We start from the raw sequence: 16,475 nt of genomic DNA, 5'->3' as shown, positions 1-16,475 counted from the left end.
AGATGGACATAGTGCTTCAGTGGAAGGTGGCATTTCTTGAAGGAAGCACTCCATCTTCGGTGCGAGCCCCTGCTGCAGGAAGGAAGGCGATGGCAGACACGGGCACAGGCACAGCAGGTAATTGCTGTGCCGGGCTCAGCCCTGGCCGGGGCTGTGTGGCAGCAGCTCTTCCCCCAGGGCCTGCCCTTGCCCGGCCCGGCAGCAGCCAAAGCTGGAGGCGCCTCGGCTTCCAGGCCTCTGGAGCTGGTTCAGAGCCCCGGGGAAACGGGACTGGTGCAGCAACGTCCCTGGCGCTGCAGCTGCTGCGGAGCTGGCCCTGAGTGCCCAGAGGCCCAAGGCACAGGAGCAGCCCCGAGCGGGAGCCCTGCCGCCAGCCCAGGGCCAGAGCCAGCCCTGGCACACAATGGAAACAGTTCTCATCTTGGTTTGCTTCCAGACTGGGATGCTGGGAAGGATTCTCCATTAGCCTGGCGCTCTGAAGTTGTGAAGCCCTCTGAGCATTCTGCAGGTATGTTCTCACTGTCCCACCAAGGCGTAATGTTTGACTGACTGGTAAGAACCAGGTGACAGAAGCTTCTGTGGCTGTTGTGTTACAGGCGTGTCTGCAGGGACGACCTCACCAACTCCTACCTTGGATGCTGCACAAAAGGCCAGCTCCCATGGCAGGGGTGAGTAGTGTGTCCCTGCTGACCCCTCAGGCTGAGCCCTGCTTTTGTGGGGTCCATTCCTGGGAAATGGAACTACTTTCTCTTAAGGTCCTCTGACAGGAGAGACCAAAGACATGGCAGGCAGGAAAATCCAGGACCCATTAGAAATCATGTGGCAAATGCTGAAGGAATGTCTGCAGAGAAGACAAGGTGGGTGCATTTCCCTCATGCTGCTCCTGGGACTCAGCAGCCGGGGGCTTTGGCTGCACATCTGGACACGCCGTGCCCGGCACAGCGGGAAGGGATCCATGGCAGCCTCGCTGCCCCGCTGCTGCTTTCACGCCCTGCAGGGCTGTTTTCCAGCCTGGCCTGGCTGCAGCTTCTGCCCAGCCTCTGCAGGAAGGCATTTGGCATCAGCTGGCAGACAGCCCCAAATGCACCACAGGCCATGCCCACCCTCAGATGCCCTGCAATTTCCTGGTGTCCAGGCAGATCAGATGTTGGGGCTGTTTGGGGAAGGAAGCAGCCTTGGGTTGTCCCAAAATCCTGGGTGTTTTCTGATCCTTATGCATTCCTTTCACAAGTGATGCCTCCTGAAATTGTCCCCTTCCCCATTCCCAGTCAGGAATGTTTTCATCTGATCCAGCTGTCTCTTTTCCATTCTACTGAAATGAAAGGAGAGCCTGCGGAGAAAGAAGCACTTCCCGGAGGAAGCAGTGGTTGCATGGCCAGCCTCTGCTCCAGGAAGGGAGGCCATGCCAGGCACAGGCACAGGAGGTAATTGCTGTGCCTCTGGGCCTGAGCCCTGCTGAGGCTTGAGCTGCCCTCTCTGCTGCTTGGCAGTGCGGGCACAGGCTGGACTAGAGCGGCACAGCCCAGGGGAATTATCCCGAGCAGGCTCAGGGCACTGAGCAGTCCTGCTGGGGTCCCTCCATGGGAGACATGTCCTGAAACCTGGGAGTGACTGCACGGGGTGCCCACGGTGGGGAAAGGACAGAGGGGGAGAGCAAGGCTCCAGTGTGTCCTGAGAGGGCCTGGATGTTTGCCCTTGGGATCTGGGGGGTTTCCCCACAGAAGGAGGGCAGGAGGGACAGAGGGAGAGCAGGATGGATAGCTGTGGCACTGCCTGCTGCAGTTTTCCCCCATGCTTTAGGGAGGATTTCTTCTGTGTGTGAGGGGGAGAGTCCCAGGTCCCTGCACTGCTGCAGCCACCCCTCCCAGGGATGTTGCTGAGGGCAGGGAAAGAGTGTGGAGAGTGACCAGGAGCCAGCCCAGAGCTCCCCAGGCCCCTGGGCAGCTTTGGCCATGTCTATTCCCATCTGGCTCCCATGGCCTTACCCGACTCCCTGGCAGTGCCCAGTTCCCTGTGGCAGAAAGAGATCCCAGCACACACTGGAAAATGTTCTCATCTGTGCTGCATTGTAGATGAGGGTGCTGGGAAGGCTTCTCCATCAGCTTGGATGAATAAAGTTTTGAAGCCCTTGGAGCCTCCTGCAGGTATGTTCTCAGTGTGCCACCAAGGAAGAATTGTAGACAAGCGGGCAGGCACCAGGTGACAGAAGCTTCTGTGGCTGTTGTGTTACAGATGTGTCTAGAGGGAAGACTTCTCCAGCTTCTCCAGCTGCTACCTTGGATGCTGCACTCAAGCCCAGCTCCCATCTCAGGGGTGAGTAGTGTGTCCCTGCTGACCCCACAGGCTGAACCCTGCTTTTCTGGGATCCATTCGTGGGAAATGGAAATATTTTTCTCTAAGGTACTCCAACAGGGAAAATCCAAGATACAACAGATAAGATATCCCTGGAACCATCCAAACAGATGAGGCAAGAGCTGAAGGAACCCCTGCAGACAAGAGAAGGTGGGTGCATTTCCCTCATGCTTCCCCTGGGACTCAGCAGCCGGGGGCTTTGGCTGCACATCTGGACACGCAGTGCCCGGCACAGCGGGAAGGGATCCATGGCAGCCTGGCTGCCCCGCTGCTGCTTTCACGCCCTGCAGGGCTGTTTCCCAACCAGGCCTGGCTGCAGCTACAGCCCAGCCTCTGCCGGAAGTTATTTGGCATCAGCTGACAGGCCATGCCCAAACTGTAAGACACCCTGAGATCCCCCACTATATCCAGCCCTGCAGATTAGGAAAAGGGTGGTTGTTTGGAGGTGGAAGTGCTCACATCATGCCACTGTAACCTGGCCATTTTCCTGCTCCATAAATTTCACAAATATTACCTCTGATGCCACCACCCAAGTGGGAAACAGCTCCATCTGATGCAGCTGTCTCCCTTCCTTTGTCAAGAGATGGACATAGTGCTTCAGTGGAAGGTGGTATTTCTTGAAGGAAGCACTCCATCTTCAGTGCGAGCCCCTGCTGCAGGAAGGAAGGCGATGGCAGACACGGGCACAGGCACAGCAGGTAATTGCTGTGCCGGGCTCAGGCCTGGCCGGGGCTGTGTGGCAGCAGCTCTTCCCCCAGGGCCTGCCCTTGCCCGGCCCGGCAGCAGCCAAAGCTGGAGGCGCCTCGGCTTCCAGGCCTCTGGAGCTGGTTCAGAGCCCCGGGGAAACGGGACTGGTGCAGCAACGTCCCTGGCGCTGCAGCTGCTGCGGAGCTGGCCCTGAGTGCCCAGAGGCCCAAGGCACAGGAGCAGCCCCGAGCGGGAGCCCTGCCGCCAGCCCAGGGCCAGAGCCAGCCCTGGCACACAATGGAAACAGTTCTCATCTTGGTTTGCTTCCAGACTGGGATGCTGGGAAGGATTCTCCATTAGCCTGGCGCTCTGAAGTTGTGAAGCCCTCTGAGCATTCTGCAGGTATGTTCTCACTGTCCCACCAAGGCGTAATGTTTGACTGACTGGTAAGAACCAGGTGACAGAAGCTTCTGTGGCTGTTGTGTTACAGGCGTGTCTGCAGGGACAACCTCACCAACTCCTACCTTGGATGCTGCACAAAAGGCCAGCTCCCATGGCAGGGGTGAGTAGTGTGTCCCTGCTGACCCCTCAGGCTGAGCCCTGCTTTTGTGGGGTCCATTCCTGGGAAATGGAACTACTTTCTCTTAAGGTCCTCTGACAGGAGAGACCAAAGACATGGCAGGCAGGAAAATCCAGGACCCATTAGAAATCATGTGGCAAATGCTGAAGGAATGTCTGCAGAGAAGACAAGGTGGGTGCATTTCCCTCATGCTGCTCCTGGGACTCAGCAGCCGGGGGCTTTGGCTGCACATCTGGACACGCCGTGCCCAGCACAGCAGGAAGGGATCCATGGCAGCCTCGCTGCCCCGCTGCTGCTTTCACGCCCTGCAGGGCTGTTTTCCAGCCTGGCCTGGCTGCAGCTTCTGCCCAGCCTCTGCAGGAAGGCATTTGGCATCAGCTGGCAGACAGCCCCAAATGCACCACAGGCCATGCCCACCCTCAGATGCCCTGCAATTTCCTGGTGTCCAGGCAGATCAGATGTTGGGGCTGTTTGGGGAAGGAAGCAGCCTTGGGTTGTCCCAAAATCCTGGGTGTTTTCTGATCCTTATGCATTCCTTTCACAAGTGATGCCTCCTGAAATTGTCCCCTTCCCCATTCCCAGTCAGGAATGTTTTCATCTGATGCAGCTGTCTCTTTTCCATTGTCCAGAAATGAAAGGAGAGCCTGCGGAGAAAGAAGCATTTCCCGGAAGAAGCAGTGGTTGCATGGCCAGCCTCTGCTACAGGAAGGGAGGCCATGCCAGGCACAGGCACAGGAGGTAATTGCCGTGCCTCTGGGCCTGAGCCCTGCTGAGGCTTGAGCTGCCCTCTCTGCTGTTTGGCAGTGCGGGCACAGCCTGGACTAGAGCAGCACAGCCCAGGGGAATTATCCCGAGCAGGCTCAGGGCACTGAGCATTCCTGCTGGGGTCCCTCCATGGGAGACATGTCCTGAAACCTGGGCGTGACTGCACGGGGTGCCCACGGTGGGGAAAGGACAGAGGGGGAGAGCAAGGCTCCAGTGTGTCCTGAGAGGGCCTGGCTGTTTGCCCTTGGGATCTGGGGGGTTTCCCCACAGAAGGAGGGCAGGAGGGACAGAGGGAGGGCAGGATGGATAGCTGTGGCACTGCCTGCTGCAGTTTTCCCCCATGCTTTAGGGAGGATTTCTTCTGTGTGTGAGGGGGAGAGTCCCAGGTCCCTGCACTGCTGCAGCCACCCCTCCCAGGGATGTTGCTGAGGGCAGGGAAAGAGTGTGGAGAGTGACCAGGAGCCAGCCCAGAGCTCCCCAGGCCCCTGGGCAGCTTTGGCCATGTCTATTCCCATCTGGCTCCCATGGCCTTACCCGACTCCCTGGCAGTGCCCAGTTCCCTGTGGCAGAAAGAGATCCCAGCACACACTGGAAAATGTTCTCATCTGTGCTGCATTGTAGATGAGGGTGCTGGGAAGGCTTCTCCATCAGCTTGGATGAATAAAGTTTTGAAGCCCTTGGAGCCTCCTGCAGGTATGTTCTCAGTGTGCCACCAAGGAAGAATTGTAGACAAGCGGGCAGGCACCAGGTGACAGAAGCTTCTGTGGCTGTTGTGTTACAGATGTGTCTAGAGGGAAGACTTCTCCAGCTTCTCCAGCTGCTACCTTGGATGCTGCACTCAAGCCCAGCTCCCATCTCAGGGGTGAGTAGTGTGTCCCTGCTGACCCCACAGGCTGAGCCCTGCTTTTCTGGGATCCATTCGTGGGAAATGGAAATATTTTTCTCTAAGGTACTCCAACAGGGAAAATCCAAGATACAACAGATAAGATATCCCTGGAACCATCCAAACAGATGAGGCAAGAGCTGAAGGAACCCCTGCAGACAAGAGAAGGTGGGTGCATTTCCCTCATGCTGCTCCTGGGACTCAGCAGCCGGGGGCTTTGGCTGCACATCTGGACACGTCGTGCCCGGCACAGCGGGAAGGGATCCATGGCAGCCTCGCTGCCCCGCTGCTGCTTTCACGCCCTGCAGGGCTGTTTCCCAGCCTGGCCTGGTTGCAGCTTGTGCGCAGCCTCTGTAGGAAGTTATTTGGCATCAGCTGACAGGCCATGCCCAAACTGTAAGACACCCTGAGATCCCCCACTATATCCAGCCCTGCAGATTAGGAAAAGGGTGGCTGTTTGGAGGTGGAAGTGCTCTCATCATGCCACTGTAACCTGGCCATTTTCCTGCTCCATGAATTTCACAAATATTACCTCTGATTCCACCACCCAAGTGGGAAACAGCTCCATCTGATGCAGCTGTCTCCCTTCCTTTGTCAAGAGATGGACATAGTGCTTCAGTGGAAGGTGGTATTTCTTGAAGGAAGCACTCCATCTTCGGTGCGAGCCCCTGCTGCAGGAAGGAAGGCAATGCCAGACACGGGCACAGGCACAGCAGGTAATTGCTGTGCCGGGCTCAGGCCTGGCCGGGGCTGTGTGGCAGCAGCTCTTCCCCCAGGGCCTGCCCTTGCCCGGCCCGGCAGCAGCCAAAGCTGGAGGCGCCTCGGCTTCCAGGCCTCTGGAGCTGGTTCAGAGTCCCGGGGAAACGGGACTGGTGCAGCAACGTCCCTGGCGCTGCAGCTGCTGCGGAGCTGGCCCTGAGTGCCCAGAGGCCCAAGGCACAGGAGCAGCCCCGAGCGGGAGCCCTGCCGCCAGCCCAGGGCCAGAGCCAGCCCTGGCACACAATGGAAACAGTTCTCATCTTGGTTTGCTTCCAGACTGGGATGCTGGGAAGGATTCTCCATTAGCCTGGCGCTCTGAAGTTGTGAAGCCCTCTGAGCATTCTGCAGGTATGTTCTCACTGTCCCACCAAGGCGTAATGTTTGACTGACTGGTAAGAACCAGGTGACAGAAGCTTCTGTGGCTGTTGTGTTACAGGCGTGTCTGCAGGGACGACCTCACCAACTCCTACCTTGGATGCTGCACAAAAGGCCAGCTCCCATGGCAGGGGTGAGTAGTGTGTCCCTGCTGACCCCTCAGGCTGAGCCCTGCTTTTGTGGGGTCCATTCCTGGGAAATGGAACTACTTTCTCTTAAGGTCCTCTGACAGGAGAGACCAAAGACATGGCAGGCAGGAAAATCCAGGACCCATTAGAAATCATGTGGCAAATGCTGAAGGAATGTCTGCAGAGAAGACAAGGTGGGTGCATTTCCCTCATGCTGCTCCTGGGACTCAGCAGCCGGGGGCTTTGGCTGCACATCTGGACACGCCGTGCCCGGCACAGCGGGAAGGGATCCATGGCAGCCTCGCTGCCCCGCTGCTGCTTTCACGCCCTGCAGGGCTGTTTTCCAGCCTGGCCTGGCTGCAGCTTCTGCCCAGCCTCTGCAGGAAGGCATTTGGCATCAGCTGGCAGACAGCCCCAAATGCACCACAGGCCATGCCCACCCTCAGATGCCCTGCAATTTCCTGGTGTCCAGGCAGATCAGATGTTGGGGCTGTTTGGGGAAGGAAGCAGCCTTGGGTTGTCCCAAAATCCTGGGTGTTTTCTGATCCTTATGCATTCCTTTCACAAGTGATGCCTCCTGAAATTGTCCCCTTCCCCATTCCCAGTCAGGAATGTTTTCATCTGATCCAGCTGTCTCTTTTCCATTCTACTGAAATGAAAGGAGAACCTGCGGAGAAAGAAGCACTTCCCGGAGGAAGCAGTGGTTGCATGGCCAGCCTCTGCTCCAGGAAGGGAGGCCATGCCAGGCACAGGCACAGGAGGTAATTGCTGTGCCTCTGGGCCTGAGCCCTGCTGAGGCTTGAGCTGCCCTCTCTGCTGCTTGGCAGTGCGGGCACAGGCTGGACTAGAGCGGCACAGCCCAGGGGAATTATCCCGAGCAGGCTCAGGGCACTGAGCAGTCCTGCTGGGGTCCCTCCATGGGAGACATGTCCTGAAACCTGGGAGTGACTGCACGGGGTGCCCACGGTGGGGAAAGGACAGAGGGGGAGAGCAAGGCTCCAGTGTGTCCTGAGAGGGCCTGGCTGTTTGCCCTTGGGATCTGGGGGGTTTCCCCACAGAAGGAGGGCAGGAGGGACAGAGGGAGAGCAGGATGGATAGCTGTGGCACTGCCTGCTGCAGTTTTCCCCCATGCTTTAGGGAGGATTTCTTCTGTGTGTGAGGGGGAGAGTCCCAGGTCCCTGCACTGCTGCAGCCACCCCTCCCAGGGATGTTGCTGAGGGCAGGGAAAGAGTGTGGAGAGTGACCAGGAGCCAGCCCAGAGCTCCCCAGGCCCCTGGGCAGCTTTGGCCATGTCTATTCCCATCTGGCTCCCATGGCCTTACCCGACTCCCTGGCAGTGCCCAGTTCCCTGTGGCAGAAAGAGATCCCAGCACACACTGGAAAATGTTCTCATCTGTGCTGCATTGTAGATGAGGGTGCTGGGAAGGCTTCTCCATCAGCTTGGATGAATAAAGTTTTGAAGCCCTTGGAGCCTCCTGCAGGTATGTTCTCAGTGTGCCACCAAGGAAGAATTGTAGACAAGCGGGCAGGCACCAGGTGACAGAAGCTTCTGTGGCTGTTGTGTTACAGATGTGTCTAGAGGGAAGACTTCTCCAGCTTCTCCAGCTGCTACCTTGGATGCTGCACTCAAGCCCAGCTCCCATCTCAGGGGTGAGTAGTGTGTCCCTGCTGACCCCACAGGCTGAACCCTGCTTTTCTGGGATCCATTCGTGGGAAATGGAAATATTTTTCTCTAAGGTACTCCAACAGGGAAAATCCAAGATACAACAGATAAGATATCCCTGGAACCATCCAAACAGATGAGGCAAGAGCTGAAGGAACCCCTGCAGACAAGAGAAGGTGGGTGCATTTCCCTCATGCTTCCCCTGGGACTCAGCAGCCGGGGGCTTTGGCTGCACATCTGGACACGCAGTGCCCGGCACAGCGGGAAGGGATCCATGGCAGCCTGGCTGCCCCGCTGCTGCTTTCACGCCCTGCAGGGCTGTTTCCCAGCCTGGCCTGGCTGCAGCTACAGCCCAGCCTCTGCCGGAAGTTATTTGGCATCAGCTGACAGGCCATGCCCAAACTGTAAGACACCCTGAGATCCCCCACTATATCCAGCCCTGCAGATTAGGAAAAGGGTGGCTGTTTGGAGGTGGAAGTGCTCTCATCATGCCACTGTAACCTGGCCATTTTCCTGCTCCATAAATTTCACAAATATTACCTCTGATGCCACCACCCAAGTGGGAAACAGCTCCATCTGATGCAGCTGTCTCCCTTCCTTTGTCAAGAGATGGACATAGTGCTTCAGTGGAAGGTGGTATTTCTTGAAGGAAGCACTCCATCTTCAGTGCGAGCCCCTGCTGCAGGAAGGAAGGCGATGGCAGACACGGGCACAGGCACAGCAGGTAATTGCTGTGCCGGGCTCAGGCCTGGCCGGGGCTGTGTGGCAGCAGCTCTTCCCCCAGGGCCTGCCCTTGCCCGGCCCGGCAGCAGCCAAAGCTGGAGGCGCCTCGGCTTCCAGGCCTCTGGAGCTGGTTCAGAGCCCCGGGGAAACGGGACTGGTGCAGCAACGTCCCTGGCGCTGCAGCTGCTGCGGAGCTGGCCCTGAGTGCCCAGAGGCCCAAGGCACAGGAGCAGCCCCGAGCGGGAGCCCTGCCGCCAGCCCAGGGCCAGAGCCAGCCCTGGCACACAATGGAAACAGTTCTCATCTTGGTTTGCTTCCAGACTGGGATGCTGGGAAGGATTCTCCATTAGCCTGGCGCTCTGAAGTTGTGAAGCCCTCTGAGCATTCTGCAGGTATGTTCTCACTGTCCCACCAAGGCGTAATGTTTGACTGACTGGTAAGAACCAGGTGACAGAAGCTTCTGTGGCTGTTGTGTTACAGGCGTGTCTGCAGGGACAACCTCACCAACTCCTACCTTGGATGCTGCACAAAAGGCCAGCTCCCATGGCAGGGGTGAGTAGTGTGTCCCTGCTGACCCCTCAGGCTGAGCCCTGCTTTTGTGGGGTCCATTCCTGGGAAATGGAACTACTTTCTCTTAAGGTCCTCTGACAGGAGAGACCAAAGACATGGCAGGCAGGAAAATCCAGGACCCATTAGAAATCATGTGGCAAATGCTGAAGGAATGTCTGCAGAGAAGACAAGGTGGGTGCATTTCCCTCATGCTGCTCCTGGGACTCAGCAGCCGGGGGCTTTGGCTGCACATCTGGACACCCTGTGCCCGGCACAGCAGGAAGGGATCCATGGCAGCCTCGCTGCCCCGCTGCTGCTTTCACGCCCTGCAGGGCTGTTTTCCAGCCTGGCCTGGCTGCAGCTTCTGCCCAGCCTCTGCAGGAAGGCATTTGGCATCAGCTGGCAGACAGCCCCAAATGCACCACAGGCCATGCCCACCCTCAGATGCCCTGCAATTTCCTGGTGTCCAGGCAGATCAGATGTTGGGGCTGTTTGGGGAAGGAAGCAGCCTTGGGTTGTCCCAAAATCCTGGGTGTTTTCTGATCCTTATGCATTCCTTTCACAAGTGATGCCTCCTGAAATTGTCCCCTTCCCCATTCCCAGTCAGGAATGTTTTCATCTGATGCAGCTGTCTCTTTTCCATTCTCCAGAAATGAAAGGAGAGCCTGCGGAGAAAGAAGCATTTCCCGGAGGAAGCAGTGGTTGCATAGCCAGCCTCAGCTCCAGGAAGGGAGGCCATGCCAGGCACAGGCACAGGAGGTAATTGCTGTGCCTCTGGGCCTGAGCCCTGCTGAGGCTTGAGCTGCCCTCTCTGCTGTTTGGCAGTGAGGGCACAGCCTGGACTAGAGCAGCACAGCCCAGGGGAATTATCCCGAGCAGGCTCAGGGCACTGAGCAGTCCTGCTGGGGTCCCTCCATGGGAGACATGTCCTGAAACCTGGGAGCGACTGCACGGGGTGCCCACGGTGGGGAAAGGACAGAGGGGGAGAGCAAGGCTCCAGTGTGTCCTGAGAGGGCCTGGCTGTTTGCCCTTGGGATCTGGGGGGTTTCCCCACAGAAGGAGGGCAGGAGGGACAGAGGGAGGGCAGGATGGATAGCTGTGGCACTGCCTGCTGCAGTTTTCCCCCATGCTTTAGGGAGGATTTCTTCTGTGTGTGAGGGGGAGAGTCCCAGGTCCCTGCACTGCTGCAGCCACCCCTCCCAGGGATGTTGCTGAGGGCAGGGAAAGAGTGTGGAGAGTGACCAGGAGCCAGCCCAGAGCTCCCCAGGCCCCTGGGCAGCTTTGGCCATGTCTATTCCCATCTGGCTCCCATGGCCTTACCCGACTCCCTGGCAGTGCCCAGTTCCCTGTGGCAGAAAGAGATCCCAGCACACACTGGAAAATGTTCTCATCTGTGCTGCATTGTAGATGAGGGTGCTGGGAAGGCTTCTCCATCAGCTTGGATGAAGAAAGTTTTGAAGCCCTTGGAGCCTCCTGCAGGTATGTTCTCAGTGTGCCACCAAGGAAGAATTGTAGACAAGCGGGCAGGCACCAGGTGACAGAAGCTTCTGTGGCTGTTGTGTTACAGATGTGTCTAGAGGGAAGACTTCTCCAGCTTCTCCAGCTGCTACCTTGGATGCTGCACTCAAGCCCAGCTCCCATCTCAGGGGTGAGTAGTGTGTCCCTGCTGACCCCACAGGCTGAGCCCTGCTTTTCTGGGATCCATTCGTGGGAAATGGAAATATTTTTCTCTAAGGTACTCCAACAGGGAAAATCCAAGATACAACAGATAAGATATCCCTGGAACCATCCAAACAGATGAGGCAAGAGCTGAAGGAACCCCTGCAGACAAGAGAAGGTGGGTGCATTTCCCTCATGCTTCCCCTGGGTGTCAGCAGCCGGGGGCTTTGGCTGCACATCTGGACACGCCGTGCCTGGCACAGCGGGAAGGGATCCATGGCAGCCTCGCTGCCCCGCTGCTGCTTTCACGCCCTGCAGGGCTGTTTCCCAGCCTGGCCTGGTTGCAGCTTGTGCGCAGCCTCTGTAGGAAGTTATTTGGCATCAGCTGACTGGCCATGCCCAAACTGTAAGACACCCTGAGATCCCCCACTATATCCAGCCCTGCAGATTAGGAAAAGGGTGGCTGTTTGGAGGTGGAAGTGCTCTCATCATGCCACTGTAACCTGGCCATTTTCCTGCTCCATAAATTTCACAAATATTACCTCTGATGCCACCACCCAAGTGGGAAACAGCTCCATCGGATGCAACTGTCTCCCTTCCTTTGTCAAGAGATGGACATAGTGCTTCAGTGGAAGGTGGTATTTCTTGAAGGAAGCACTCCATCTTCGGTGCGAGCCCCTGCTGCAGGAAGGAAGGCGATGGCAGACACGGGCACAGGCACAGCAGGTAATTGCTGTGCCGGGCTCAGGCCTGGCCGGGGCTGTGTGGCAGCAGCTCTTCCCCCAGGGCCTGCCCTTGCCCGGCCCGGCAGCAGCCAAAGCTGGAGGCGCCTCGGCTTCCAGGCCTCTGGAGCTGGTTCAGAGTCCCGGGGAAACGGGACTGGTGCAGCAACGTCCCTGGCGCTGCAGCTGCTGCGGAGCTGGCCCTGAGTGCCCAGAGGCCCAAGGCACAGGAGCAGCCCCGAGCGGGAGCCCTGCCGCCAGCCCAGGGCCAGAGCCAGCCCTGGCACACAATGGAAACAGTTCTCATCTTGGTTTGCTTCCAGACTGGGATGCTGGGAAGGATTCTCCATTAGCCTGGCGCTCTGAAGTTGTGAAGCCCTCTGAGCATTCTGCAGGTATGTTCTCACTGTCCCACCAAGGCGTAATGTTTGACTGACTGGTAAGAACCAGGTGACAGAAGCTTCTGTGGCTGTTGTGTTACAGGCGTGTCTGCAGGGACAACCTCACCAACTCCTACCTTGGATGCTGCACAAAAGGCCAGCTCCCATGGCAGGGGTGAGTAGTGTGTCCCTGCTGACCCCTCAGGCTGAGCCCTGCTTTTGTGGGGTCCATTCCTGGGAAATGGAACTACTTTCTCTTAAGGTCCTCTGACAGGAGAGACCAAAGACATGGCAGGCAGGAAAATCCAGGACCCATTAGAAATCATGTGGCAAATGCTGAAGGAATGTCTGCAGAGAAGACAAGGTGGGTGCATTTCCCTCATGCTGCTCCTGGGACTCAGCAGCCGGGGGCTTTGGCTGCACATCTGGACACGCCGTGCCCGGCACAGCGGGAAGGGATCCATGGCAGCCTCGCTGCCCCGCTGCTGCTTTCACGCCCTGCAGGGCTGTTTTCCAGCCTGGCCTGGCTGCAGCTTCTGCCCAGCCTCTGCAGGAAGGCATTTGGCATCAGCTGGCAGACAGCCCCAAATGCACCACAGGCCATGCCCACCCTCAGATGCCCTGCAATTTCCTGGTGTCCAGGCAGATCAGATGTTGGGGCTGTTTGGGGAAGGAAGCAGCCTTGGGTTGTCCCAAAATCCTGGGTGTTTTCTGATCCTTATGCATTCCTTTCACAAGTGATGCCTCCTGAAATTGTCCCCTTCCCCATTCCCAGTCAGGAATGTTTTCATCTGATCCAGCTGTCTCTTTTCCATTCTACTGAAATGAAAGGAGAGCCTGCGGAGAAAGAAGCACTTCCCGGAGGAAGCAGTGGTTGCATGGCCAGCCTCTGCTCCAGGAAGGGAGGCCATGCCAGGCACAGGCACAGGAGGTAATTGCTGTGCCTCTGGGCCTGAGCCCTGCTGAGGCTTGAGCTGCCCTCTCTGCTGCTTGGCAGTGCGGGCACAGGCTGGACTAGAGCGGCACAGCCCAGGGGAATTATCCCGAGCAGGCTCAGGGCACTGAGCAGTCCTGCTGGGGTCCCTCCATGGGAGACATGTCCTGAAACCTGGGAGTGACTGCACGGGGTGCCCACGGTGGGGAAAGGACAGAGGGGGAGAGCAAGGCTCCAGTGTGTCCTGAGAGGGCCTGGCTGTTTGCCCTTGGGATCTGGGGGGTTTCCCCACAGAAGGAGGGCAGGAGGGACAGAGGGAGAGCAGGATGGATAGCTGTGGCACTGCCTGCTGCAGTTTTCCCCCATGCTTTAGGGAGGATTTCTTCTGTGTGTGAGGGGGAGAGTCCCAGGTCCCTGCACTGCTGCAGCCACCCCTCCCAGGGATGTTGCTGAGGGCAGGGAAAGAGTGTGGAGAGTGACCAGGAGCCAGCCCAGAGCTCCCCAGGCCCCTGGGCAGCTTTGGCCATGTCTATTCCCATCTGGCTCCCATGGCCTTACCCGACTCCCTGGCAGTGCCCAGTTCCCTGTGGCAGAAAGAGATCCCAGCACACACTGGAAAATGTTCTCATCTGTGCTGCATTGTAGATGAGGGTGCTGGGAAGGCTTCTCCATCAGCTTGGATGAATAAAGTTTTGAAGCCCTTGGAGCCTCCTGCAGGTATGTTCTCAGTGTGCCACCAAGGAAGAATTGTAGACAAGCGGGCAGGCACCAGGTGACAGAAGCTTCTGTGGCTGTTGTGTTACAGATGTGTCTAGAGGGAAGACTTCTCCAGCTTCTCCAGCTGCTACCTTGGATGCTGCACTCAAGCCCAGCTCCCATCTCAGGGGTGAGTAGTGTGTCCCTGCTGACCCCACAGGCTGAGCCCTGCTTTTCTGGGATCCATTCGTGGGAAATGGAAATATTTTTCTCTAAGGTACTCCAACAGGGAAAATCCAAGATACAACAGATAAGATATCCCTGGAACCATCCAAACAGATGAGGCAAGAGCTGAAGGAACCCCTGCAGACAAGAGAAGGTGGGTGCATTTCCCTCATGCTTCCCCTGGGACTCAGCAGCCGGGGGCTTTGGCTGCACATCTGGACACGCAGTGCCCGGCACAGCGGGAAGGGATCCATGGCAGCCTGGCTGCCCCGCTGCTGCTTTCACGCCCTGCAGGGCTGTTTCCCAACCAGGCCTGGCTGCAGCTACAGCCCAGCCTCTGCCGGAAGTTATTTGGCATCAGCTGACAGGCCATGCCCAAACTGTAAGACACCCTGAGATCCCCCACTATATCCAGCCCTGCAGATTAGGAAAAGGGTGGCTGTTTGGAGGTGGAAGTGCTCTCATCATGCCACTGTAACCTGGCCATTTTCCTGCTCCATAAATTTCACAAATATTACCTCTGATGCCACCACCCAAGTGGGAAACAGCTCCATCTGATGCAGCTGTCTCCCTTCCTTTGTCAAGAGATGGACATAGTGCTTCAGTGGAAGGTGGTATTTCTTGAAGGAAGCACTCCATCTTCAGTGCGAGCCCCTGCTGCAGGAAGGAAGGCGATGGCAGACACGGGCACAGGCACAGCAGGTAATTGCTGTGCCGGGCTCAGGCCTGGCCGGGGCTGTGTGGCAGCAGCTCTTCCCCCAGGGCCTGCCCTTGCCCGGCCCGGCAGCAGCCAAAGCTGGAGGCGCCTCGGCTTCCAGGCCTCTGGAGCTGGTTCAGAGCCCCGGGGAAACGGGACTGCTGCAGCAACGTCCCTGGCGCTGCAGCTGCTGCGGAGCTGGCCCTGAGTGCCCAGAGGCCCAAGGCACAGGAGCAGCCCCGAGCGGGAGCCCTGCCGCCAGCCCAGGGCCAGAGCCAGCCCTGGCACACAATGGAAACAGTTCTCATCTTGGTTTGCTTCCAGACTGGGATGCTGGGAAGGATTCTCCATTAGCCTGGCGCTCTGAAGTTGTGAAGCCCTCTGAGCATTCTGCAGGTATGTTCTCACTGTCCCACCAAGGCGTAATGTTTGACTGACTGGTAAGAACCAGGTGACAGAAGCTTCTGTGGCTGTTGTGTTACAGGCGTGTCTGCAGGGACAACCTCACCAACTCCTACCTTGGATGCTGCACAAAAGGCCAGCTCCCATGGCAGGGGTGAGTAGTGTGTCCCTGCTGACCCCTCAGGCTGAGCCCTGCTTTTGTGGGGTCCATTCCTGGGAAATGGAACTACTTTCTCTTAAGGTCCTCTGACAGGAGAGACCAAAGACATGGCAGGCAGGAAAATCCAGGACCCATTAGAAATCATGTGGCAAATGCTGAAGGAATGTCTGCAGAGAAGACAAGGTGGGTGCATTTCCCTCATGCTGCTCCTGGGACTCAGCAGCCGGGGGCTTTGGCTGCACATCTGGACACCCCGTGCCCGGCACAGCAGGAAGGGATCCATGGCAGCCTCGCTGCCCCGCTGCTGCTTTCACGCCCTGCAGGGCTGTTTTCCAGCCTGGCCTGGCTGCAGCTTCTGCCCAGCCTCTGCAGGAAGGCATTTGGCATCAGCTGGCAGACAGCCCCAAATGCACCACAGGCCATGCCCACCCTCAGATGCCCTGCAATTTCCTGGTGTCCAGGCAGATCAGATGTTGGGGCTGTTTGGGGAAGGAAGCAGCCTTGGGTTGTCCCAAAATCCTGGGTGTTTTCTGATCCTTATGCATTCCTTTCACAAGTGATGCCTCCTGAAATTGTCCCCTTCCCCATTCCCAGTCAGGAATGTTTTCATCTGATGCAGCTGTCTCTTTTCCATTCTCCAGAAATGAAAGGAGAGCCTGCGGAGAAAGAAGCATTTCCCGGAGGAAGCAGTGGTTGCATAGCCAGCCTCAGCTCCAGGAAGGGAGGCCATGCCAGGCACAGGCACAGGAGGTAATTGCTGTGCCTCTGGGCCTGAGCCCTGCTGAGGCTTGAGCTGCCCTCTCTGCTGTTTGGCAGTGAGGGCACAGGCTGGACTAGAGCAGCACAGCCCAGGGGAATTATCCCGAGCAGGCTCAGGGCACTGAGCAGTCCTGCTGGGGTCCCTCCATGGGAGACATGTCCTGAAACCTGGGAGCGACTGCACGGGGTGCCCACGGTGGGGAAAGGACAGAGGGGGAGAGCAAGGCTCCAGTGTGTCCTGAGAGGGCCTGGCTGTTTGCCCTTGGGATCTGGGGGGTTTCCCCACAGAAGGAGGGCAGGAGGGACAGAGGGAGGGCAGGATGGATAGCTGTGGCACTGCCTGCTGCAGTTTTCCCCCATGCTTTAGGGAGGATTTC

The 16,475-nt window shown here is 57.7% G+C and overlaps 6 long non-coding RNA genes across 6 annotated transcripts; all 6 read left to right on the top strand.

Annotated features, from left to right (window-relative positions):
• The first annotated feature begins 2,010 nt into the window (after window positions 1–2,010).
• LOC135299857 (uncharacterized) lies at window positions 2,011–3,037 on the top strand. The gene is made up of 4 exons (XR_010361698.1): window positions 2,011–2,144; window positions 2,233–2,313; window positions 2,401–2,502; window positions 2,934–3,037. It is a non-coding gene; the product is annotated as an uncharacterized LOC135299857 (long non-coding RNA).
• A 329-nt stretch (window positions 3,038–3,366) lies between these two features.
• On the top strand, window positions 3,367–3,790 carry LOC135299856 (uncharacterized). Its single transcript, XR_010361697.1, has 3 exons — window positions 3,367–3,441; window positions 3,530–3,601; window positions 3,689–3,790. It is a non-coding gene; the product is annotated as an uncharacterized LOC135299856 (long non-coding RNA).
• Window positions 3,791–7,876: 4,086 nt separating this feature from the next.
• On the top strand, window positions 7,877–8,897 carry LOC135299855 (uncharacterized). The gene is made up of 4 exons (XR_010361696.1): window positions 7,877–8,010; window positions 8,099–8,179; window positions 8,267–8,368; window positions 8,800–8,897. It is a non-coding gene; the product is annotated as an uncharacterized LOC135299855 (long non-coding RNA).
• Window positions 8,898–9,232: 335 nt separating this feature from the next.
• On the top strand, window positions 9,233–9,656 carry LOC135299854 (uncharacterized). The gene is made up of 3 exons (XR_010361695.1): window positions 9,233–9,307; window positions 9,396–9,467; window positions 9,555–9,656. It is a non-coding gene; the product is annotated as an uncharacterized LOC135299854 (long non-coding RNA).
• Window positions 9,657–13,802: 4,146 nt separating this feature from the next.
• On the top strand, window positions 13,803–14,763 carry LOC135299853 (uncharacterized). Its single transcript, XR_010361694.1, has 4 exons — window positions 13,803–13,876; window positions 13,965–14,045; window positions 14,133–14,234; window positions 14,666–14,763. It is a non-coding gene; the product is annotated as an uncharacterized LOC135299853 (long non-coding RNA).
• Window positions 14,764–15,098: 335 nt separating this feature from the next.
• Window positions 15,099–15,522, top strand: LOC135299906 (uncharacterized). The gene is made up of 3 exons (XR_010361744.1): window positions 15,099–15,173; window positions 15,262–15,333; window positions 15,421–15,522. It is a non-coding gene; the product is annotated as an uncharacterized LOC135299906 (long non-coding RNA).
• Window positions 15,523–16,475: the final 953 nt, after the last annotated feature.

Source organism: Passer domesticus, chromosome 4, assembly GCF_036417665.1.
Source record: "Passer domesticus isolate bPasDom1 chromosome 4, bPasDom1.hap1, whole genome shotgun sequence".
Lineage (NCBI taxonomy): Eukaryota > Metazoa > Chordata > Aves > Passeriformes > Passeridae > Passer > Passer domesticus.
The sequence above is the reverse complement of the archived record's forward strand: the minus strand, read 5'-3'. Positions and strand labels throughout refer to the sequence as shown.